Source organism: Chiloscyllium plagiosum, unplaced genomic scaffold (assembly GCF_037043375.1).
Source record: "Chiloscyllium plagiosum isolate Xiang-an unplaced genomic scaffold, Cpla_swu_hap1 HiC_scaffold_1, whole genome shotgun sequence".
In the NCBI taxonomy this organism is placed as follows: Eukaryota; Metazoa; Chordata; class Chondrichthyes; order Orectolobiformes; family Hemiscylliidae; genus Chiloscyllium; species Chiloscyllium plagiosum.
The window spans coordinates 114256277-114283151 of record NW_028270139.1 but is presented as its reverse complement, the minus strand read 5'-3'; the positions used below and the strand labels follow the sequence as shown (position 1 = coordinate 114283151).

The 26875-nt window shown below is 40.1% G+C and overlaps 1 protein-coding gene across 13 annotated transcripts in view; it reads left to right on the top strand.

Annotated features, from left to right (window-relative positions):
* Positions 1-26875, top strand: part of celf4 (CUGBP, Elav-like family member 4) — a 1190565-nt gene that overhangs the window by 158077 nt on the left and 1005613 nt on the right. The window lies entirely within an intron of this gene.

The window sequence follows — 26875 nt, the reverse complement described above, 5'->3', positions numbered from 1 at the left end:
ATCTATAAGAGTCATATCAAATGTTTAATTAGGATATCCTATAGATTATTTTAGTGATCGCCCTTAAGCTCTATTCATAATATATTTGAATGAGCACATTGTCCTTGGTTGATTTATTTTAATGTTGGTGCAGTGTGTGCAGTAAGATCATGTTAGAGTGTAAGTATAAAGATTAGCCTGTGAAAAATTCTGTGGAAAATTCTGCTCCTCAGCTTTGGAGATTTTTTTTGCTGCTTCCTTACAGTTTCCATTTCATTGCCTCCCCCATCCCTTCCTATTGCATCTTCCTGTCTCCTTTTCATGAAAGCAGTGTCTTAAACTGGAGTTTACTCCCAGAGGAACTGACCAACGATAAATCCTCATGTGTGGAGCCCAGACAGTGAGGCGCTATTTGATCCGAGAAGGACGCTCACCTCACTTGACACCCACACATGACAACTTTCTAGCAGCAGTCCCTGAACAGCAATATTGGCTGATTTTTTTTCCATTATGTGGTTGACTCTTAATGCCCTCGGAGCAATGAGGTTTGGTCAATAAATGCTGTTTGCCACTGTTGCCCACATCCAAGAATGAATAAAACGAAATGCCTAGCCTCACGGTTGCACCGTCACATCAAGCCAACCCAACTAGTGGGATAGTGAACTGAGCACCCTTTATGGATCAAATGCAGAGCTTTTGTAATATGCATAGTTCTGGAAAGGTGCCATGTCTCAGAGGGCCACTGTCTCACTAGGAGAAAAACACCCAGTGGTGAGTTTAAACTGAGGGTAAACACGCCTCAGGCAAAGCTGAGAGAGTGGAAACTTTGTGATAACCTCAGTCGGTGTAGGAATTAAATCCGTGCTGTTGGAGTGACTTTGTATCACAAATAAGCCACTCAGCCAATTGATCTAACTGACTCCCAATTCCCTAACATGCAATGTAGCCATTCTCTGGATCAGTGGAGAAAATTATCTTATTTTTTGTCTGTTCATAAATTACCCTTAATTTAAGGTATTGAACAACATGGCGTCTATTTTATATAATTTTTTATTAGACAGTCCAATAAACCAGTGAATAGTTCAGAAATTACTGAAATAGAAAGTGCACATTTATTATGTCTCATTCATTAGAAATGAGATTTGCTTACAGACCTTCATAAGGTTTCACTTATTTTGGTGTATGTCACTCGTGGCTAAATGGGCTTCTGACTTAGCTTATTTTTCTTGATCATAAGTCTCCCTCTTTATCATTCCTTCTCAAGGATTCCATAAAGTTATGTGTTTTTGTAAATGTAAAAAGTGTTTCTTTTTATCCATTTCCTTCTATATCTTTTCATGTGGAGGTATTACTTATTAAAAAGTTAGGAAAGTCTAGTAGCAATACTCCCACGTTGTCTATTTAAAGAAAATATATGCTACAGTTCCCAGCTTGTGTTGCATTTTCCTAGTATCAGTCAATTCGTTCCCAGGACAGTCTGAAGTCAGTGACCTCATTGTATACAATGAAACTGATTGAAGCTACTCCTTTTCAATCAACAGAAAAAATGACCAGATCAAACAAATCCAACACAATTGATCATTGGATAATAAATTGTTTGACCTTTTTTAACGTGTAAAGGCATGTTGCTTCAATGTCTTTATTAATCATTATGTTGTGGACTACACCTCTTGACTTTCTTCCCCTTTTGTTTATTTCCTTGTTTTCATAGTAGCAAAGCTAAGGTTGGTTTGAAAACTGTGAGCCCAACACTCTACTGCACAACTATTCTTTCCACTTTTGTGATAGGGGTTCACAAACAGTGGGAATCTGAGTTAACCCCCATCTACTAATCCAGCAGGAAACCCTATCAAAATAGAGTACTTTACTCTTTGTCATTAACTCACATGTTATCATCATGTTGTACAATCCTGGGGCAGCTGTGTAGAGCCTGGCTCAAACCACCCTGAAAATATTGTAGCAGTCTTGGTCGCTTTCCCTCAGAAGATATTTACTTACTAAAGAGGGCCTGCAGCGAAGGGTCACTAGACTATTTCCTGAGTTGGCAGGTTTGTTACGAGGAGAGAGGTCCTGGAAATGAGAAGCATAAGAGGACATTTCATTGAAAGGTTGAAATTCTGACAGGTCTTGTCAGACTGGTTGCAGAGGGGATACTCCCCAGAGCCAGGGTGTCCAGGACAAGGGGTCACAGTCACAGAATATGCAGTAGGTCATTTGGGACTCACATCCAATCCAGCCCCATGCACTTGAGCTCTACCATGGACCTGGAGAACTTCCTCCTCCCCAGTGTCCTTCTCCTCTACCTTAGAAAACTGCTCTCATTCCTCCAGTTCCACTGCATTCAGGGCATTGGTTTTTTTTCCTGATCAAATAGTGCAAAGCACTGCACAGCACACAAGGATGATGCAACACTTTCTGTCCAGAAGTATAACCCCATCTTAAGTGGCCTCATTGTCTACTCTACCATGGCCAACTGAGTCATAGAATCATAGAGATGTACAGCACGGAAACAGACACTTTGGTCCAACTCGTCCACGCTAACCAGCTATCCTAATCTAATCCAGTTCCATTTGCCAGCACTTGGCCCATCTCCCTCTAAAATATTCCTATTCATATATCCATCCAGATGCCTTTTAAATGCTGTAATTGTATCAATCTCCACCACTTCGTATGACAGCGCATTCCATACACGCACCACCCTCTGTGTGAAAAAGTTGCCCCATAGGTCCCTTTTATATCTTTCCCCTCTCACCCTAAACCTATGCCTCTCATTCTGGACTCCACCAACCCAGTGTCAAGACCTTGTCCATTTATCCAATATATGCCCCTCATGATTTTATGAACCTCTATAAGGTCACCCCTCAGCCTCTGATATTCCATGGAAAACAGTCCCAGCCTATTCAACCTTTCCCAATAGCTCAAATCCTCCAACCCTGGCAACACCCTTGTAAATCTTTTCTGAATCTTGCAAGTTTCACCACATCCTTCCGATACGAGGGAGACCAGAATTGCATGCAATATTCCAAAAGTGGCCAAACCAATGTCCTGTACAGCCCCAGTTCCTATACTCAATGCTCTGACCAATAAAGGAAAGCATACCAAATGCCTTCTTTAGTATCCTATCTACCTGTGACTCTACTTTCAGGGAGCTATAAACGTGCACTCCAAGGTTTCTTTGTTCAGCAACATTCCTGAGGACCTTACCATTAAGTGTATAAGCTGAAAATGTGTTGCTGAAAAAGCGCAGCAGTTCAGGCAGCATCCAAGGAGCAGGAGAATCGACGTTTTGGGCATGAGCCTTTCTTGAGGAATGAGGAGAGTGTGCCAAGCAGGCTAAGATAAAAGGTGGGGAGGAGGGACTTGGGGGAGGGGCGTTGGAAATGCGATAGGTGGAAGGAGGTCAAGGTGATGGTGATAGGCCGGAGTGGGAGTTGGGGGTGGAGAGGTCAGGAAGAAGATTGCAGGTTAGGAAGGCGGTGCTGAGTTCGAGGGTTGGGACTGAGACAAGGTGGGGGAGGGGAAATGAGGAAACTGGAGAAATCTGAGTTCATCCCTTGTGGTTGGAGGGTTCCTAGGCGGAAGATGAGGCGCTCTTCCTCCAGCCGTCGTGTTGCTATGGTCTGGCGATGGAGGAGTCCAAGGACCTGCATGTCATTGGTGGAGTGGGAGGGGGCGTTGAAGTGTTCAGCCACGGGGTGGTTGGGTTGGTTGGTCTGGGTGTCCCAGAGGTGTTCTCTGAATCGTTCCGCACGTAGGCGGCCTGTCTCCCCAATATAGAGGAGGCCACATCAGGTGCAGCGGATGCAGTAAATGATGTGTGTGGAGGTGCAGGTGAATTTGTGGCAGATATCAAGATTCTCTTGTTCTCTGAGTTAATCTTCATCGCTGTCCATTACATCAATTTTGGTGTCATCTGCAAACTTACTAATTATACCTCCTATGTTCACATCCAAATCATTTACATAAATGACGAAAAGTAGTGGACCCAGCACCAATCCTTATGGCACTCCACTGGTCACAGGCCTCCAGTCTGAAGAGCAACCTCCAACACCACCCTCTGTCTTCTACCTTCGAGCCAGTTCTGTATCCAAATGGCTAGTTCTCCCTTTATTCCATGAGATCTAACCTTGCTAACCAGTCTCCCATGGGGATCCTTGTCGAATGCCTTACTGAAGTCTATATAGATCACCGTCTACCACTCTGCCCTCATCAATCATCTTTGTTACTTGTTCAAAAAACTCAATTAAGTTTGTGAGACATGATTTCCCGCACACAAAGCCATGCTGACTATCCCTCATCACTCCTTGCCTTTCCGAATACATGTCCTTAGGGTTCCTTCCAAGAACGTGCCCACCACTGATGTCAGGCTCACTGGTCTATAGTTCCCTGGCTTTTCCTTACCACCCTTCCTGATTAGTGGCACCACGTTAGCCAACCTTCACTCTTCCAACAACTCACCTGTGACTATCGATGATACAAATATCTCAGCAAGAGACTCAGCAATCATTTCCATTGCTTCCCACAGAGTTCTCGGGTGCACCCGATCAGGTCCTGGGGATTTATCCACGTTTATGCATTTCAAGCCATCCAGTACCACCTCCCCTGTAATATGAACATTTTTCAAGATGTCACCATCTAAATTAGGAGGAGAATAGGGCCCCTCAAAGATCAGCAAGGCAGCCTATGTGTCGAGCCGCAGGAAATGGGGGAGATACTAAATGAATATTTTGCATCAGTGTTTACTGTGGACAAGGACGTTGAAGGTATAGAATGTGGGGATATTAGATTAGATTAGATTAGATTAGATTCCCTACAGTGTGGAAACAGGTCCTTCGGCCCAACAAGTCCACACTGACCCTCCAAAGAGAAACCCACCCAGACCCATTTCCCTCTGACTAATGGACCTAACACTATGGGCAATTTAGCCTGGCCAATTCACCTGACCTGCACATCTTTGGACTGTGGGAGGAAACTGGAGCACCCGGAGGAAACCTACGCAGACATGGGGAGATTGTGCCACACACTTTGACTGAGCGATCAGCATATTGCAGCAACAGGGAGTGCCCATTCCGCTCTGACCCTCTTCCCATCCTTGACCCACATCAATCATTGCATTTAGTACAGACCATCATTAAACCTGCATGATAGGTGACAAAACGATGGTTTCTGCTGCATACAATGTCCTTGGAAGTTATACAATTATTGGTTGGCTTTTGCCCAGCATTTGCAAGTTTTAAGTCAGTGCTGTTAAGTTCAGCATCAGTGAGTGCATGTTCCCAAGGGCGAGGTACCTGCTCTGGTTTCCAGGTTGAGAGTTCTCAATGTCTAGCTTGTTTGGCACATTTGTTTAACATGCTATAATTCCCCCATAACCAACAACTTGTTGCTGCCTAATGAGAAGCTTGCCTTGCAGTTCAGTAAAGCATAAAGAGGTGCAGTAAGTTGGTGTCATGATAGGCTTTGTTGCACTTCTCCCCCAATTCTGCTACAAATCTCACCATAGCCACTCATTTTTCTCCTTCTGAAATTAGTTTTGTAATCCATTTTTAATTTCCTCCTCTGGCAGTTTTTTTGTACCTTCCCTGTAAAAAAAAAATTCCTCCATATAATTCTAGATTGCAGAGGTGATAAAACTTCCCATTAAGCTGCTCAGTTCAGATGTAGGTAAAGGTATCATATCATTTGGTTTGCTTATTGTGCAGATCATAATGTCGCAATTGGAGCATTGCACAGTTTAAACACCTGGCACTTACATTCATTGTAACCTCCCAGCCCCTGTAAGAACTCCCATGAGGGCCTTCGAGTTGGTCAAATGTGTCTATGAATGTTTTATGATTATGATGAATAATGTGATGAAATTGCAAAGGAGTAGGGGGGAAGGGAAGAAAAGCAAAGCTGTGCAAAGCTACTTAGCAGCTGGATATTTTCCCAAACTGCTTTTTTTTCCTTTAAATACTACTTGTCCATCCAGTTTGCTGACAGGATGTGAAAAAAAAAGAGGAAACATTCTGTGCAGTAAAAATGTTGGGAGACGGAGAGAGTGAAAAAATTCGTTATTGAACAAAGGGAAAAAAAAGGATATCATTAAACTGTCATCTTTTTAGTTTACTATTGAAAACTTGCTGTTTGTGGGAAATAGGTTACAAGATCAGCAGATATCAGCACATCACAGGAATATCTTCAGAGCCATTCCTCACAGCCCCATGTGGGATTCTGCCAAGATTTAGATATTTTACTTTATTTTAAAACAATTAGTGCGAATAATACTGCTTTAAGCATCATCTTATGCTTGCTACACAGTTTACAAGAACATTTATCTTAATGTTCGTCCTACTGCCTATCATTCCTTGCTAAATTTTCAGGGCTGTTGAAAGCCAAACTAATTGGGACTTAACTATTTAATATGTCATTCTTTTGTACCACTCTTTAACTTTATCCAAAATTACTTTATACTAACATGTTGGTCACCGGCAGCTTGTGTATGGGTCATTCTCCTTACTATTTCCAATTTAAAATAAAGTTTGTTTTATATTATGTTTCAGTGGAAATTAAAGAAGAAATTCTCCCCCACTCGCTACTTGGAAGAAAATATAAGATGAAGCAGACATGCTTCCAATTTTCTCCTGCAACAAGGATCTACCATTTTGATCTTGCACTTTGGCAAAGCCATTCCAGCAGAGTTGCCCCTGAGGAGCAGGCTATAACCCTGTGTGGGTCCATTTATTTTAGTGGTTTTGTCAAGTTTTTGACAACCTATGCAGTCAGTTGCAGGTTTTCCTGGGATTGTTTTGGTCTGGATCAGTGACCAAACCAACCTAAGTTAGCTTCATTTCCACAATGGGCTGCATATGTTGGAATTTTCATTAAACAAAAAATTTCTCACACAATATGCTTTGTTTCTTCTCTACTCCTCTTTGCTTCCACTCTGTGTAAGGAGAGACACTAAGCATCAATGAGTTTTTCTGAACTTGTGAATTTTTTTCAATGTTTTGAATTTATTTTGTATTTTCTTTTCCTTAATTATGTCCTGGTAAGAAAATCAATAGACTCAAAAGAGCAAACTTGGAAATGCATTAGAATGTATTTATCGATGCTCAGACGAGAAAATTATAATTGGGATAGCTTTTAGAGGTTTAAAAACTTGATTGCTTATCTGCAGTGATTCAGTGCACAGGGGGGCTATTTTCAGTTGGAACCATCTTTACAAGTAAGTAATCATTAGAAAATTGCCACATCACAAAGAACAAAACTCTAACTACTTTCCACACCACATATTGATTCAGACTTGAAAAGGCCACACATTCGTCTGATGTACATCATCAAGCACCAAAATCAGTTTCTCATCAATTTTTATCCAAAGGAAGCAACTATAATGAATCTCTTGTAAATGCTCCTGTAGCTTTTTTTTTGCATCTGTATCTGACAGGAAGTGTGCTGATATACTCAAATATTTGCCTCTGACTGGGGATACAGTGAAAAGCTATAACTGGACCAACACTTAACTTTGTTGTTGGCAGTGCTCTCTCACTGATGGTGCATGCAAAGGGAAAAGAATGTCTTGACAATGTACTCTGTGTCACCATGAATACTAATCCCATCTTATGTGTTTTCATTGTCAATGTCCTGAAACAAGAATATTCCTGATGCCTGGAAAGTTTTCTCTGAAGCCATATTGCTGCTTCTCTCCCGGCCTTCAAACAATTGGTCTAACTGAAGTACGTCAACAGCTATGAAGAGAGACTGAAGAGGTTTGATTTTCTTTGGAGCAAAGAAGACTGAGGAGGGACCTGATTAAGGTCTACAAATTTCTGAAGGGCATAGGTAGGATCAATAGGAATAAACTTTTCCTATTAGTAGAGGGGTTCAGTTATGACTAGCCATAGACTTAAGTTAGGGGACATAAGAAAGGGTTTAAGGAAATCTTCTTTCACCCAGACACTATTTAGAACCTTCTACCTGAGATGATGATAGAGGGAGGAATCATTACAAAATTTAAGTATTCAGGTAAGTGCTTTAAATGCCTTGGGTGACAAGCCTATGAGCCAAATGCTGGGAAATGAGCTTTGAGTAGATGGATGCTTGAAGACCATCATGGTCTCTTTCCATGCTTTAATACACTGATTCTATGACTAATTTCTATTCCGACTTCGACTCCAAACTATGACATATGATTTTACTACTCTAAAGACTTGCATGAAGAGAGTTGTATCCAGATCTGAGCTTGTTCATTATCAGTGGTCAAATTCCTCATGCTTCAAAGATAGTAACAAGAGTTTTGAGTCCTTCAGGATGAATATAATTTATTTTCTCAAAGCTAAATCAAAGACAACACAGAAATCTATAATGCAGGCCAGCTGTCATCATTACATCTTCAACTTATACCTAGCTATCTGTGGTGATATGAAGACATGTTGACAGTGTCATCTGATAATCAGCATGAGTGCTGTCTGTGTAACTATTGCTGGGCTGAGACGCTTACAGTTCATTCCTAATGATAAGTCTTTTTGACAAGTAATCAGTCGCTGGTGATTATTAATCAATTGCAATGGTGACGCTGTAACATTTACGATAGACTGACTAGAATTGTTTCAGAGCACTGAAGCTGCTTGGAACTTTGAAAGGAGGGGCTCAGTTCTTATGTCGAAGTTTATCATGAAATATATTAAAGTAGAATTTTCACTGTGCCTCCAATTTTGTTCCAGCCATCCTGGAATATGATTTTATGAATGCCAGACATGCTCTGTTTTCGTAACATATCATCAAGTTATTAGATAACAGATTGTTTTCTTATGAAGAACCCACAATATTTCATGATGCTAACATGTTCCCATGCATACTTTACAGACCTCAGTAGCGTCAGGAACCCTGATTTTTGTTCTTAAGAATCAATCTAACTTTAGGTAATTCTAGCAGGCCAACTGCTCCCCAAATGGAGATCCAACATCTGGGTACCTCAGCAACAACAAAAATTTGTATTTATGAGCTGCCTTTAAAGTAATAAATATTTCAAGGTTCTTCACTGGAGGTTGATAACATTTGATACTGAACCAGACAAGGAGATATTAGGACAGATGAATTAGAATCCTCACGGTATGGAAACAGGCCATTTGGCCCAACAAGTCCACACAGACCCGCCAAACAGTATCCAATCCAGATCCATTCCCCTACACCTATTTCTATGCATTTCCTCTGCTTTTGTGAATCTGCCATTGGTAGTGGAATTAGTTCCTTAAATGACACTTTATTTGTCGCTCCTAGGCTTCAATTCACCTCTGAGCAGGAACATGTCCTTAATGTTTCCCATTGTTGAGATAATTGCACAAAGTAGCGAAGGTGAACTCAATGGAATCCTTGGGTCACATTCTAACTTGAACACATCACATTGCTTTGTGGAACATAAAATAAGTGGTAGATAGCATCCAGAACAACAAGGCTATATCAGAAAGTGGAAATTTTAATTCACTCACTACTCACATGCAGAGTTAAAATTGGACTAATCCATTTTCCTGGGGCTACCGCAACCATAGCTCAGTTACTCCTGTGGACTGTATTAAAATTCGACTCACTGTTTGCTTGTCTACGAAGCACCCTTTCACTGTGTTTCTCAGAACATACCTCCACAATGTTAGTTTTCCACTGTGACTCCAATTAAGCACACTATACAAATTGTACTTTCACAATTTTTTTTAGATCTGCAGTTGTTGGATTTAATTCCAGATCTATAAAATTTTCCAAAATTCAGGTCAGCACGGTGGATCAGTGGTTAGCACTGCTAACTGACAGCACCAGGGACTCGGGTTCAATTCCAGCCTTGGGCAACTGTCTGTGTGGAGTTTGCATATTCTCCCCGTGTCTGTGTAGGTTTCCTCCGGGTGCTCAGGTTTCCTCCCACAGTCCAAAGATGTGCAGGTTAGGCGAACTGGCAATGCTAAACCACCCATAGTGTTCAGGGATGTGTAGGCTAGGTACATTAGTCAGGGGAAATGTGAAGTAATATGGGAGTGGGTCTGGGTGGGGTACTCTTTGGAATGTCTGTGTGGACTTGTTGCACCAAATGGCCTGTTTCCACACTGTAAGGTTTCTGTGATATCTATGTTTTATTTTGCCCAGATCACCATCAGGTCATTTACCAGATATTTAAGGACTTAATCTGTGATCAAAACAAGAAAAATATGAAGGATGAAGTCTCAGTAAAATGGATGGGCCTAATTTTAACTCTGCAAAGGAGTGGTGAGCCTTGCTTTTCGGATACCATCTACTACTTGTATTATGTTGCCCAAAATAAAGTGATGTATTCAAGTTACTGTGTAAATGTGAAGTGTTGTACATGAAGACTAACTGAGGCTAATTGGCATCACAATGGCATTTGTAACTCTCTTCATTCACAGCCACCTGCTGTGCATTCTTAACCTAATTTGTTCAGCATTGTAGCTGAATGAATATACACACATGTACAGCTTATTTAGGCTATGAATGCCATGTGAAACAGTCTCACTTTTTGAGAGATCTTAGAAAGTGATTCTGTTGAAGCTCAGTTGATTGACTTTTAAATCAATACATGTTTCCAAAACTCCAAATACTGATGGCCAATAGGGCAAAATACTAAATATACTGGTGTCAAAAATAGTTGGTTGAAGATGTTGGTTTTAAAATAAATCTTGCAGGTGCATCAAAAATGCATATGGCAGAATATGTTACATTAATGTACCATGTATTGACATTGTCCTTTCATCATCTGAGCACACTTAATGTAGTGCAGAATAGCCTCCTGAAACATCAGGGAAAGCCAGTAAACTAAATTTAAACACTCCCGATTCTTCTGGCATGCATTTTAACTAAATTTTGCACTAAAGAAACTTCAACAAGGTAAAAGTTTGCCATTCTATTTGCAGTGTTTGTTTACCTGTAAGAATACCTGGTGTTTTATTTTTAACAAGGTACTCTAGAAAATTAAATCAAACTTAGGAAGAGTTCTGATTCTATAAGACAATGAGATTTTATAAGACAATGAGATTTTATAAGAGTGAGAATGAAAATGAGAGAGAAGTTGCATGATTAGTCTCTTCGGTTGTGCTGCTTTTAAACTAAAAGATTAAAAGTTATGTGAATTCTCTATGAGAATCTGGCAAGGGATTGGATTTTCAGTCACCCAGGGGAGCAAGGTCTGGTGCTGGGGCAGACTGAAAATAGATGCACTTAGATGGTATGTTAGTCTTCTGAGGATTCAATGATATGTTGGGAGTTTTAAAAACAGTGTGGATGATTATGTGGCAACTGGCAAGTGACTTGCTGGTAGTCTCATTGATAAGAGTGTTAACACACGAGAGAGGGCTGGTGTCAAATTTTCAGAGCGAGTAAAGAAAGAGTGAACAGTCTGGAGCATATTAGTTGACAGCTTCAATGACACGAATGACACAATGGGGGGGGCTTTGGTAATTGTGGCTGTGAATGAGACATTACATTCAAAAAAAGAACAATCAAACTGAGGTGGCACAAAGTTGCCCTTCACTTGGGCAGAGTGGCTTGTGTACCTGAGAAGTGAGTATTTGGAAATTTGTATGAATCTGAAGTTGTTGCTCATCTGTTTTCCAGCTTGCTCCTTTGCCCCAGCCAATAGCAAGCCCAGTAAGGCTACTGCTTGCTTTCTAATTTTCCTCACCAGAATTCAGTTCCTGCCTCGTCCATGTGATCATTATCCTGAATCCCAAACCTGTCACTGGTCCAATTCGACCTAAAAGGTATGTGGTGTCACTAACGCTAATGTGGTGCAAGGGCAGGATGTAAAATGATCCAATTGTCAGCTTCCCAACTCAATTAAAAACCCAGTCCAAAGTCTCAGAAAACCAGTAATGTTCAATATGTACTTGTTGAATTAATACTCAGTTTCTTCTGGTTGAGATAACAAACTGCTCTTTTATTATTTAGGGAATACAACAATCACTTAATTTCCTTTAAGCACTTTTCTCATTGACTCTCAAGAGCACATTGACTCTCTCAGAATGTCAGATAAAAAGAAACGCTTGCAAAAATACAGCAAACATTGGATTGTCTTCAGGAAAAGTTCAGCTGAACCCTCCCACACTAAAACAAACTTATCTCACTGCAGTTTGTGCTGTTTTTGCTTTGTGCAAATTAGCTGCTCCATTTGCCTACATAGCAGCAATGACTACACTTCAGAAGGACCACAAGGGCTATAAATTGCTTTGAGATGTCCTGGAGTGATGAAACACACTTTTTAATGCAAGTTTTCTTTCAATACTTCCTTTCAGTAAGGGTAATTTTAAATTTTGGTAATAATGTAAAAAGGATGATATTTAATCAGAAGCTCTTTGTCCTATTTTTCTTTCCATTCAAGTCCATGTAAAGGAAATTCAGGTGGAATACTTAGAACATAACTGATCTAATGTTGTGCAATTACACTGTTCCAAATGCCTTCATTACTCAGTTTATATTTTTAAATGTTTATTGCATTTTTGAGACACTGAATATCACTGTTTAGAAATGGAACCAAATCCCAATTTGGGCACAGTTTCCCAAGGGTTGTTGAAGGTAGAGAGCCATACTAAATATTAATGCAGGCCAGAAAGCAGGTAATAAAGTTCTTCCCAAAGCTAGGTTCACCATTGCTAGGACTCCATAATAACTAAAAACAATCCCTTTCATGTTATCAAGATGCACCAATAGGCCACAGATAGGATAAACACTCAGAATAAAGCTTGTCTCTACTCTACCATAGCTGCGTTCTTAACTACAACCTCAGAAGACGGTTATTCATGTTTTGAAAGTAAGATTGCCAACCGACTTTACAGCAAGTTTATGTTGTGGGTGCTTGCTTTTTTACTTCGAATTGGTCAGAAGTCACATGACACTAGGTCTGCCTCCATCTAAGTCTTTTTGATCTATACATCCTGGTTTACTATGAACTGCTTATAAACAAAGTTTTTCACTTTACCTCGGTACATGTGACAATAAATCAATCAGTTATAACAGATTTATTTGAAATCACAAGTTTTCACCTGATGAAGGAGCAGCGCTCCAAAAGCTTGTGATTTTAGATAAACCTGTTGGACTATAATCTGATGTCATGTGACTTCTGACCTTGTTCACTGCAGTTCAACACTTGCACTTCCATATCATGACTTTGAATTGACAGTAGCATTTTTAATATTGGAAAGTAATTAAAAGACAGTCAGTTCTTTTGCAATAAAGTGCACAAATATTTGAAAAAATATCGATGCAGTTTAAAAGTGTGAGCTTTATAAAGAGGTGCAGCATAATCTAAAAGCAGTGCAAAGCTAAAAACTGACTCCCTTCCCCAGATTAATTCTCACCACACAGAATGCCAATCCAATGTTTGTCTAATATATTTATGAGGGCTGGTTTAGCAAATGTTTAATTAAAAATAGCAAATTTTGGAATTTCTCAGCAGATCAGGCAGCATCTGTGGATAGAGAAACAGAATGAGTAGTCCAGGTTAACCTTTCATCAGATCACCAAATCAATGTTGATAATAAGTGAATTCCCCCCAGAAGACAAAACTGTGTGTTATAAAATTAGACCCATAGAGTTCACCTTGTATTAGGCAAATCAATTCACAGCACCTCCAAAACATGCAATGTGTGGATCAATCTCTTCTGCCTGTAGAGTAGCAAACCTCAAAGCGACTAAAAAGCCTTCTTTATTCTTTGCAGCCGTATGAAAATCAAAGTCTACACTTGTTGTAGCACATAAACAAAAATGTGATCTTTAATAAACACAATTCTTCTAGAATTGTTAAACTGCACTTCTTAAAAAGAAAATGAAACTTTAATTTCAGTTATTGGTTTTTCACATTCTGATGGTCTTGTCTGCAAGTAATGAATAGAGTTTACACAAAAGAGTGTTCCATTTCCTCTAATTGTGTTTCGGCACTGAGAGGTTTAAGAAAGCAAAAGTGTCATTTATCATTATTGTCAGGCATGCAGGTCTCTCCAAATTACTACAACAGAATAGCTTAGATTTTAAATGCTGATTAGCCTGATGTGGGTACAAAGGGGAGTGCGAACTGATGTAGATTCAGAAAAGCTTTTGAATGAGGTGGGTATCTGGGATAAATTAACCAGCGATGTGGTTTCAAGGGCACAGGAATACCAGGTATCAGAGAATGCTGCCATCTACTGTGAATTGTACGAGAGCTGTCAGAAGTTACTTCACATATTATAAGGTTTTGTGTCGATTGCCAATTCAGTGCCAGTGAAATAAAGGTTGGTGGCCAATTGAATGGAGGTTTAAATCTGTAGGAATTGTACAGTGAAATGGGCTAGCACACTAATCTTTCACCTCCAGGAGCAGGATTCTAATTCAATCTGGAAAAATTGGAAATCTTTCCCTTTGTAGTTTCCGTTTAGGATTTGGGGGAACTGGAGCTCAGCCACTACACAATGAGAATCTATAATTAGAATGAGTGCAAGATGCTTTGCTGAATTCGGGGTGCAATGCATTTTGATCGATAATAACTGTACTCCTTCATCATGTCTTTCAGTCAGGATTTGCTGCAGAAATGCATTTGTTTTGCAAGTAACAACTTAATTATGCTTTCTGTTTCAACATTCTTGCCACATAATATATCCATGGACATCTGCTTCTGGAGTTATTCCTAAATTAATTTGAACACCTTCACGACACCTTCCTGCTCAGCTCAACTTTCTCCTGTGTTACAGTGGATAGGGGAAGGTGTCAAGCTCAATTCCGCTCTTTAAACCTTTATCACAGTGCCCAGGCCCCTAATCCTGCCCCCAATGGGATCTGCCAGCCAGTCCCATCTGAAAATGATAGATTTAGCTTCACATCCAGGATCCACTATCTCTTCCACTTGAGGACTTGAGGGCGGCACGATGGCACAGTGGTTAGCACTACTGCCTCACAGCGCCAGAGACCCAGGTTCAATTCCCGCCTCAGGTGACTGATGGTATGGAGTTTGCACATTCTCCCCGTGTCTGCATGGGTTTCCACCGGGTGCTCCGGTTTCCTCCCACAGTCCAAAGATGTGCAGGTTAGGTGAATTGGCCATTCTAAATTGCCCGTAGTGTTAGGTGAAGGGGTAAATGTATGGGTGGGTGGCAGGTCGGTGTAGACTTGTTGGGCCGAAGGGCCTGTTTCCACACTGTAAGTAATCTAATCCCAGCAATGGTCAGCTTTCAAACCTGCCCTTCTGGGAGAATTCTTTTCCTCCCAGAAGTCCCAAGCTGAAACAATTCAGGCTGCTTCCAGACACTCTGGGGAGATGGAGATGGTTTGGCAGGGAACTGGTTTTGGCGAGGTGGGCTGACATTTAACATTGTAATCAAAGGTATGTGTCATGTGAACTCCAGGCAGACATATCTACTGTCATTGTCTTTTCTGGGATTGCAAGGATCACTAGCAGGTTAGCATTTGTTGCCCATTTCTAATTGCCCTTGAACTGAGTGGCTTGCTTAACAATTCTGAGGACAGTTGTAAGTCAAGCACGTTGCCCTGAATCAGCAGTCACATGTAACCAGGCCAGATAAAGACAGTGGATTTCCTTCCCTAAAATACATTAGTGAACCAGACTGGTTTTTACAACAATCTACAATAGGTTCATAAATGCTGGTCAATGTCACAACTCTAAAGTTCCTTTAATCAGCTGAATTTAAATTCCACTCATTACTATGGTGGAATTTGAACACATGTCCCAAAGAGACTGAGGAGCAAATTGCTGCAGATGCTGGAATCTGTACTGAAAATAACAAGAGATGGATATCACAACAGGTTGGACAGACTCCACGGAGAGAGAGCAAAATAATGTTTCGAGTCTAGATGACTCTTCATCAGAGCTGTGAAGAAGACTCATCTGGACTTGAAACATTAGCTTGCTCTCTCTCCGTGGTTACTCAATGACCTGCTGTGATCTCCAGTACTAGTTATTTTCCCAAGAGAATTATCCTGGGCCTTTGGTTAATTAATGCAGCAACGCTACAAACACTTCTGCATTACTTCTTTCTAATTTGTTGTTTAGTTTTATTTAATCTTTGAAATAATGAGCCCAATCTGAAACAATTTGTGTATGGAATTTATTTGCATCAACTTAATTAATCTCCATCAAAATTTTACAAATTTCAATAAAGTCACTGTGAAATATCCTCTTTCAAACCAAGAACAAATGAAACATCCTTACCTGTTTATGTCACTTCAGTTTGTGGTATTGCTCTGGTTGCTCACCTCTGCATCGCCTGCTATGCACACCAAGATGAACAAAATGACTGTTTATACTGGCGCCTAATCATCTTTTTTGATATTTATTCAATGTCTTAGAGCCCAAACCAGTATATGTACTCTGCCAAAGTATTTGAACATGGGGGTCTTGTAAAATGTATTGAATGGCCAGCCTGTTGACTTTCTGCCTACCCCTTCCTGGCTTCCTTATGGGAAGGAGATTGGGGTGGAGTATTGAGAGTTCGGTGTGGTCAGTGGTGGTGGAGACATCAAGTTGTTCAGACACTACAGGTTAATCTTCAGTCTGACTTCCATAATCACCTTTTGCTCACAGAAAGTTGTAGTCACATCAATGATGACCACTCAAACCTTGCACCAACTACATGAGCTGATAGTTCTCAATGCCAGAACATCCTGCCCAGATAGCAGTGGAAATCCTGCTCTGAGTTAATAGCCGCTTAACATCAAATGGTTGCTAGGTGGGGTGGATCATTTGTGGGCAGACTGCCAACATTTAGTCACAGTGTGGGTGGGATAGGGCCTGTGGGAGGCAAATGGAACATAGCCATGTAAGCTTCAGCCTATAACAAGTCATGCTATTTAACAGGACAATTTACAAACCTCTTTCCTGTACAAAATGCTTCAGTAGTTCTTCCTTAAATGTCCCTTGCCCTCCTACTAAATATTTTATAACTGCCCACATTGAATTTTATTCACCATTTATTAATCCAGTTTAAGAAAGGGTCTAAATGGCTCTAAATTGTGCTGCATCAGACCTCATTTTCTTGTTCTATCTCTACATTGTGTAATGATTCAGGAGGTTTTCATGTTACCAACAAAATGAAAAGTATAGGTCTGATTTTTTAAAAATGTTATCCTGTTGAAATGGAAATTGATCATGGTGGAAGTTTTAAGCTAATGCAGATACATCAATCTGAAAACTGACTCAGGTATCGTGATGCTTTTATACCCAACCTGACTTTAATTCCTATTGAAATCAACATTGGGAGTGGGATAATATTTGATTTCCCAAATAGGACCATTGATTGGGAGGAGTCATAAAGATGTGCAAGTCATGACGCCATTGACCACCTGAAGTACAAGCAGCAATTGTCATGACTGTGCAGCTCAGACATTGCAGAATTTTGCTTTAAGATCTGTTGCTTGAACAAAAACTCAAGATTAAACTTCAGAAGTTCTTTCCAACTGGGTGTCACACCAGATAATTTTAAGTTCCATTGCTTTATTGAACTATGTTAGCTTCATACCAAACGGAAAGGGAAATGTTTAACATTTGATTAACACTTGGTCACCACAATCTTGCTGGATATTTTCAAATTTAATTTAAAGGTAGGGGCTCAAATGAAGTAAATAAATTCACACTCGACACACCATTCTGAAGCCATGCCTGGTATAGATTTTAGCATCCCTGTTACATTTGATTATATTAGATTAGATTTTTTTAGATTAGATTAGATTACATTAGATTACATTACAGTGTGGAAACAGGCCCTTCGGCCCAACAAGTCCACACCGACCCGCCGAAGCGCAACCCACCCATACCCCTACATTTACCCCTTACCTAACACTACGGGCAATTTAGCATTGACCAATTTAGCAATTGACCAAAAGCAAAATATATCATGTGGTAATTGAGAAATCTGTAGCTCATACTATATCTGTAGTTCACACACTCACTGATACTGTATCTGTAGTTCACACCCTCACTGATACTGTATGTGTAGCTCACACTCTCATTGATATTGTGTAGCTCACACCCTCATTGATACTGTGTAGCTCACACCTTAATTGATACTGTATCTGCAGCTCACACCCTCACTAATACAATATCTATAGGTCACATTCTCACTGATACTATATCAGTAGCTCACACCCTCATTGATACTATATCTGTAAATCACACCCTCATTGATATTGTGTAGCTCACACCTTCACTGATACTGTATCTGCAGCTCACACCCTCACTGATATTGTATGTGTAGCTCACACCCTCACTGATACTATATCTGTAGTTCACACCCTCAGTGATACAGTATCTGTAGCTCACACCCTCACTGATACTGAATCTGTAGTTCACACCCTCACTGATACTATATTGGTAGTTCATACCCTCATTGATGCTATAGCTGTAGCTCACACCCTCACTGACATTATATCTGCATCTCACACCCTCACTGATACTATATCAGTACCTCATACCCTCACGGATACTATATCTGTAGTTTACAACCTCACTGCTACTGGATCTGTAGTTCACACCCTCACTGATACTATATCTGTAGTTCACACCCTCATTGATGCTATAGCTGTAGCTCACACCCTCACTGACATTATATCTGTAGCTCACACCCTCACTGATACTATATCTGTATCTCACACCCTCACAAATACTATATCAGTATCTCATACCCTCACTGATACTATATCTGTAGTTTACAACCTCACTGCTACTGTATCTGTAGTTCACACCCTCACTGATACTATATCTGTAGTTTACAACCTCACTGCTACTGTATCTGTAGTTCACACCCTCAGTGATACTGTATTGTAGTTCACACACTCACTGATACTATATCTGCAGTTCACACCCTCACTGCTACTGTATCTGTAGCTCACACACTCACTGATACTACATCTGTAGTTTACAAACTCACTGCGACTGTATCTGTAGTTCACACCTTCACTGATACTAAATCTGTAGTTCACACCCTCACTGCTACTGAATCTGTAGCTCACACCATCACTGATACTATATCTGTAGTTCACTCCCTCACTGATATTGTATCTATAGCTCATACCCTCATTGATATTGTGTAGTTCACACCCTCACAGATACTGTATCTGTAGCTCACACCCTCACTGATATTGTATGTGTAGCTCACGCTCTCACTGATACTGTATCAGTAGTTCACATCCTCACTGGTACTATATCTGTAGCTCACTCCCACATTGATGCTATAGCTGTAGCTCACACCCTCACTGATATTATATCTATAGTTCACACCCTCACTTATACTGTATCTGTAGTTCACACTCTCACTCATACTATATCTGTAACTCTCACTCTCACTGAAACTATATCAGAAGCTCACACCCTCACTGATACTATAACTGTAGTTCACACCCTCACTTATACCGTATCTGTTGTTCACACCCTCACTGATTTTGCATCTGTAGCTCACACCCTCACTGATACTATATCTGTAACTCTTACCCTCACAGATATTTTGTAGCTTACACCCTCACTGCTATTGTATCTGTATCTTACACCCTCACTGATAATATATTTGTAGTTCACCCCCTCACTGATACTATATCTGCAGCTCACACCCTCGCTGCTATTATATCTGTAGTTCACACCCTCACTGATACTATATCTGTAGCTTACACCCTCATTGATAGTATATCTGTAACTCACACTCTCATTAATATTGTGTAGCTCACACCCTCACTGACACTGTATCTGTAAACCACATCCTCACTGATACAATATCTTTTAGCTCACACCCTCATTGATATTGTGTAGCTCACACCCTGACTGATACTGTCTCTGTAGCTCATACCCTCAGTGATACTATATTTGTTGTTCACACCCTCATTGATACTGTATCTTTAGTTCACACCCTCACTGATACTGTATCTGTAGTTCACACACTCACTAATACTGTATCTGTAGCTCACACCCTCATTGGTATTGTGTAGCTCACACCCTCACTGATACTATGTCTGTTGTTCCCACTATCACTGATATTATATCTGTAATTCACACCCTCATTGATACTGTATCTGTAGTTCACAATCTCACTCATACTATATCTGTAATTCACACCCTCATTGATACTGTACCTGTAGCGCACACCCTCACTGATACTGTATCTGTAGCTCACATCCTCACTGATACTATATATGCAACTCAGACCCTCACTAATACTGTATCTGTAATTCACACCATCACTGATACTGTATCTATAGTTCACTCTCTTACTCATAATATATTTGTAACTCTCACCCTCACTGATACCATATTTTAGCTCACACTCTCAATTATACTATAACTGTAGTTCACACCCTCACTAATGCTATAACTGTAGTTCACACCCTCACTGATACTGCATCTGTAGCTCACACCCTCACTGATACTATATCTGTAACTCACACCCTCATTGATATTGTGTAGCTCACACCCTCACTGATACTATATCTGTAGCTCACACCCTCACTGATACTGTATCTGTAGCTCACACCTCACTGATACTGTATCTGTAGCTCACGCCCTCACTGATACTATATCTGTAGCTCACATACTCATTGATATTGTGTAGCTCACACCCTCACTGATACTGTATCTGTAGCTCACACCCTCACTGATACTGTATCTGTAGCTCACACCCTCATTGATATTGTGTAGGTCACACCCTCACTGATACTGTATCTGTAACTCACCCTCACTGATACTATATCTGTAGCTCACACCCTCTTGATATTGTGTAGCTCACACCAGGACTAATACTTTATCTGTAGCTCACACCCTCACTGATACTATATCTGTAGTTCACACCCTCACTGCTACTGTATCTGTAGCTCACACCTCACTGATACTATATCTGTAGTTCACACCCTCACTGATACTGTATCTGTAGCTCACACCCTCACTGATACTGTATCTGTAGCTCACACCCTCAATTATACTATAACTGTAGTTCACATCCTCACTGATACTATATTTGTGACAAGTCAATCCAGGTCTTATTCTTCTAAGGAAGTGTTAAGCTGACTCTGTGCTCCATCCAAAAACAAAAACTGCTGGAAAATCTCAGAGGTCCACAGAAGGGTCACTGGATCTGAAACATTAACTGTGATTTCTCTCCACAGATCTGCTCAGGTTTTCAAGCAATTTCTGCTTTCAGTCCTGAAAATTTCCGATTTTTTGTAAAAGTTCATTCAATTCATTGATTTATGGAAGAAAGGGAATCTACGAAGAAACACATGAGAGTGAGACATCTTTGACATTATGTCATTTTTGATGTAAAATACATCAACTATATACATCAGAAAGCATATAAATATGTCAGATAAATTAAATATGGTGGCCATATTGTGTGATTTGAATTTCCTTTTCATCAAGGTGCATCTTTTTCCTTTCGAGATGACCTCTCACTCTTCAGTGGTACCCCTGAAACATTCTTGCTTTAAACTGACTTTTTCCAACAATTCTTAAAGCTGTCTCCCTCAAGGAAATGAACTAAATTTCAAAATATTTGCATTATATCAAAAATATTACAATATATTCACAATATATTTCTACTGGGACTATTTCATCTAGTCTACTGTACCGTAACACTTCCCCAATTTAGAATGACAGATGCGGTCTACTCCTTAGCTGTCAGAGCTTGAAGAGTTGTAGTAGTCAATATATTGCATTTTCAAAACTGCTATTCAGTGCCTGGCCTGCAGTCAAATGCATATTGCTGTTATTTTTCCTGTCAGTATCCAAGGGGACTGTAGTGTTTTGCATTGCAATGATATGAGATCAAAATTATTACAATTGTTGACAGATTCTTGCCGAACAGCCTTTTCAAATTGTAAGACTGATTTTAAGCCAGTAGCTCTTTTGAGAGCTACCATCGCCTGGCTACCACTGACTTCTGACTATGATATTTTCTGGATTTGCATGTTAATTCAAATGCATATGAAGATTTCTAAATATTGATTGGCAAATAGACCCTGTAATTCTTTATGAACATTAAAATACCAAATGATTTAGCAAATGCTTTCGAATCTTTTGAAATTTGAACTTTTGAACAACTGCATAACTCGGAGTCAGCAAGCTGAGCATTTGTTCTAGATCTATTTTATGGACTGCATTACGATAGCAGGACAGGCTGCCCTGATGAAACAAGGATATGTCTGTACTGTACCTCACCATGTCCAGACTGCTGTACATTCTCCCACTGTGATGCTTCATCAGGCTTACAATCAAGTGCTGTTAAGTTGTGCTATGGTACAACAAAACAATGCCATATGTGAGTGCATTACGTTCATGACTTTACTCTGACCAACTAAAATCATAGCAAATGTTCACGTTCAGGAGCAGGCTAACAGTTTAATTTAAATATTTGTGAGGTGTTGCATTTTGGTAAGGCAAACCAGGACTTATACAGTTAATGGTAGGGCGCTAGGAGTGTTGCTAAACAAAAAGATCTGGGGTGCAGGTTCATATTTCCTTGAAAGTGGAGTTGCAGAGTGATGAAGAAGGCATTTTGGCCTGCTTGCCATCATTGGTCAGTCCACTGAGTACAGCAGTTGGGGGGGGTCATGTTGCAACTGTACAAGACATTGGTTTGGCCTCTTTTAGAATATTGCCTTCAATTCTGGTCTCCCTGCTATAAGAAAGATGTTAGTAAACTTGAAAGGGTTCAGAAAAGATTCACAAGGGTGTTACCAGGATTGGAGGGGTTTGAGTTATCAGGAGAGGATGAATAGGCTGGGTTTTGTTTCCCGAGAGTGTTGGAGGCTGAGAGGTGACTTTACAGAGGTTTATAAAATCATGACAGGCATGGATAGCATAAATAGGCAAGGTCTTTTTCCCAGAGTAGGGGGAGTCCAAAACTAGAGGGCATAGGTTTATGGTGAGAGAGGAATGATTTAAAAAAGACCTGAGGGACAACTTTTTCACACAGAAGGTGGTGTGCATATGGAACAATTACAGAGGAGATAATGGAGGCTGGGACAATTACAACATTTAAAAGGCATCTGGATAGGAATGGTTTAGAGGAATATAGGCCAAATGCTGACAAATGGGGCTAGATCAGTTTAGGATATCAGTTTGGCATGGACAAGTTGGACTGATGGGTCTGTTTCCATGCTGTTTCCAACTCTATGACTCTATGATATTTACAGGTTCTTCCATAGAGTCTGCTGTGGTGCTGATTTTTTGATAAGATTTGGCATGAAATAGAAGTAATGAAAATTAATACTTTCTTTAAAAATCTGTGGTATCTGTACATGGTTTTTACATCAATTGTAAATGGATCAATTATAATTTTTTTGAATAATAAATAATAGTGGTCCATGTGACCTGTTGACCTGAGATCTACAAACAGTACTAACAGGAAGGGCTTGATTATTGGGAAGTTGTGTGGCTGAAAACAAAGCAGCAAAGAAGAACATGCAAGACGTATTTATAAAGAGTTGGATGTGTAGTACAGTTAAATATGACAGAAAGCTGAAGACAAGGTTAAAGCAAAGATTTTGAATTGAACAATTCTAGTCTTGCTTTATTTTGCCAGAGCCAATCAGATCTTTTAACAAAGTGTGTTAAAGGAGTCAGATAAAATAAATCTTGGAGAATCTGTGCATGATCCTAGCTAAGGACCTTTTGCTGGAATGTGCCATTTGGCCAATAATCGTCTTTAAGAATTTTGGATGAAGTGGAGATGATATTACACATGACTGAGGATGAAATTCATTGAGTAGGAAGAAGAAACCCTATATTCTAGAGTCTGAGTGGAAAGTATTATTAAGTTACTGTCATGTTTGTGTGGGAGGTGATGTGCATGCTTATGATCTTGTTAAGTAGTCTTTGTTGTATCTGCCATTCCATGTCTAATGAATAGTTTGTATCAATTCTAATTTTCCTGTTAATTCATGTTCAATTTACATGGCTTTGAATTCATGACTGAAAATAAAAGCTAAGGAAAAGTAGCATTGTGTTTGTAATTTTTTTCATTTAGAGGTCATTCAGTAAATTTGGTTATTTTGGTTTACAGTTTCCCCACTGGGGTTGTAACAACTTTCACCAAAGGCTGGTCATCAGCTTAAAAATATATCTCTTCTTTGCAGAGCCCCTTGAAGTTGAACCTTCAAAGCTGTTTTGTTGAACAGTGCTGTTCTCATGTGTATTCTTAGTCCAGTGACTTCTCTCCCTTTCTACAGAACCCCAGAGCAACTTTAAGGGCAACCGACAGCCCTTTAGGAGCTGTTTGCTCTGCATAACTAAGTCCTGAAATTTTGCCAAATGTCTGCATTTTGCACCAAGAACATTTATTTATTTAATGAGCTGACAGAACTTTATAGTTCACTGTTGGCATACAGAATTCAAAACAATAGAACCCTTCTCTTCACTGGACTGTCTATGATCACACCGGTACTTTTTGAACATACCACAGTAAAGAGCAATCACACGGAGAAATAAAGACTTTTTTCCAAGATAGTAACAGAACCAACAGCACCATGTGTAGCATTTGTTTTCTGTCTTGCCTTTGTTCCCATCAACCCATCAATATTGAAATGAAATTGTTTATTCATAGTTTTGCTTCATGATGTTTACAAACTTTGGCTGTAAGGACTTTTAGAACATAGAACATAGAACAGTACAGCACAGAACAGGCCATTCAGCCCACGATGTTGTGCTGACCATTGATCCTCATGTAAGGAAAACCTAATGTATGAACCCTCAAATTTCTGTGACCATATGCATGTCCAGCAGTCTCTTAAATATCCCCAATGACCTCGCTTTCTCAACTGCTGCTGGCAACGCATTCCATGCTCTCACAACTCTCTGTGTAAAGAACCCGCCTCTGACATCCCCTCTATGCTTTCCACCAAACAGCTTAAAACTATGACCCCTCGTGTTAACAATTTCTGCCCTGGGAAAAAGTCTCTGGCTATCAACTCTATCTATGCCTCTCATTATCTTGTACACCTCAATTAGGTCCCCTCTCTTCCTTCTTTTTTCCAATGAAAAAAATCCGAGCTCATGAAAAACGTCTGAGCTCACTTTTACTTTATGGACTTCCACCATTTACATCACTGAGTAGGTTGTGTAATTTGAGTGAATCTATGACGCTGGAAAATTATGCGTAGTGTATTGGAATTTTAAATGTCATTTTCGAAACATCACTTTTATCAGATATGAAAAAATTCAAAAGTATCAGGAAAGGAAGAAATCTAAGTATGATACATATAAATCAGTCAGTGAACACTCATAGAGTCAGAGAGTCATAGAGATGTGCAGCATGAAAACAGACCCTTCGGTCAAACTTGTCCATGCTGACCAGACATCCTAACCTAATGGAGTCCCATTTACCAGCACTTGGCCCATATCCCTCCAAACCTTTCCTATTAATATACACATCCAGATGCCTTTTAAATTGCACCAGCCTCCACCACTTCCTCTTGCAGCTCATTCCATACATGCACCACCCTCTGTGTGAAAATGTTGCCCCTTTAGGTCCCTTTTATTTCTTTCCGCTCTCACCCTAAACCTATGCCTCTAGTTCTGGACTCTCCCACCCCAGGGAAAAGATTTTGTCTATTTATCCTATTCATGCCTCTCATTATTTTACAAACCTCGATGAGGTCACCCCTCTGATGCTCCAGGGAAAACAGCCCCAATCTTTTCAACCTCTCCCTATAGCTCAAATCCTTCAACCCTGGTAACATCCTTGTAAATCTTTTCTGAACCCTTTCAAGTTTCACAACAGTCTTCTGATAAGGAGGAGACCAGAATTGCATGCAATATTCCAAAAGTGGCCTAACCAATGTCTTGTACAGCCACAATGTGACCTCCCAATTCCTGTTCTCAATACTCTGACCAATAAAGGAAAGCATATCAAACGCCCTCTTCATTATCATATCTACTTGCGATTCTACTTTCAAGGAGTTATGAACCTATGCTCCAAGGTCTCTTTGTTCAGCAACACACCCGAGGACCTTACCATTTAGTGTATAAGTCCTGCTAAGATTTGCTATCCCAAAATGCAGAAACTTCATCTGCCGCTTCTCAGCCCATTGGCCCATCTGTTCAAGATCCCGTTGTACTCTGAAGTAACCTTCTTCGCTGTCCACTTCACCTCCAATTTTGGTGTCATCTGCAAACTTACAAACTATATCTCTAATGCTCACATCCAAATCATTTATGTAAATGACAAAAAGTAGTGGACCAAGCACCGATCCTTGTGGCACTTCACTTGTCAGAGGCCTCCAGTCTGAAAAACAACCCTTCACCACCACCCTCTGAGTTCTACTTTTGAGCCAGTTCTGTATCCAAATGGCTAGTTCTCCCTGTATTCAATGAGATCTAACTTTGCTAATCAGTTTCCCATGGGGAACCTTGTCGAATGCCTTACTGAAGTCCATATAGATCACATCAATGCTCTTTGTTACTTCTTCAAAAAACTCAATCAAGTTCGTGAGACATGATTTCCTACGCACAAAGCCATGTTGACTATTCTTAATCAGTCCTTGCCTTTCCGTAAATCCTGACACTCAGGATTCCCTCCAACAACTTGCCCACCACTGACATCAGGCTGACTGGTCTATAGTTCCCTGCCTTGTCATTGCCACCATTCCTAAATAGTGGCACCACATTAGTCAACCTCCAGTCTTCTGGCACTTCACCTGTTACTATCGATGATGCAAATATCTTAGCAAGGCACCCAGCAATCACTTCCCAGCTTCCCACATAGTTCTAGGGTACACCTGATCAGGTCCTGGGGATTTAGTAACCTTTATGCATTTCAAGACATCCAGCACTTCCACCTCTGTAATATGGATATTTTTCAAGATGTCATCATCTATTTCCCCACATTTTATGTCTTCCATGTTCTTCTCCACAGCAAACACTGATGCAAAATACTTATTTAGTATCTCCTCCATCTCC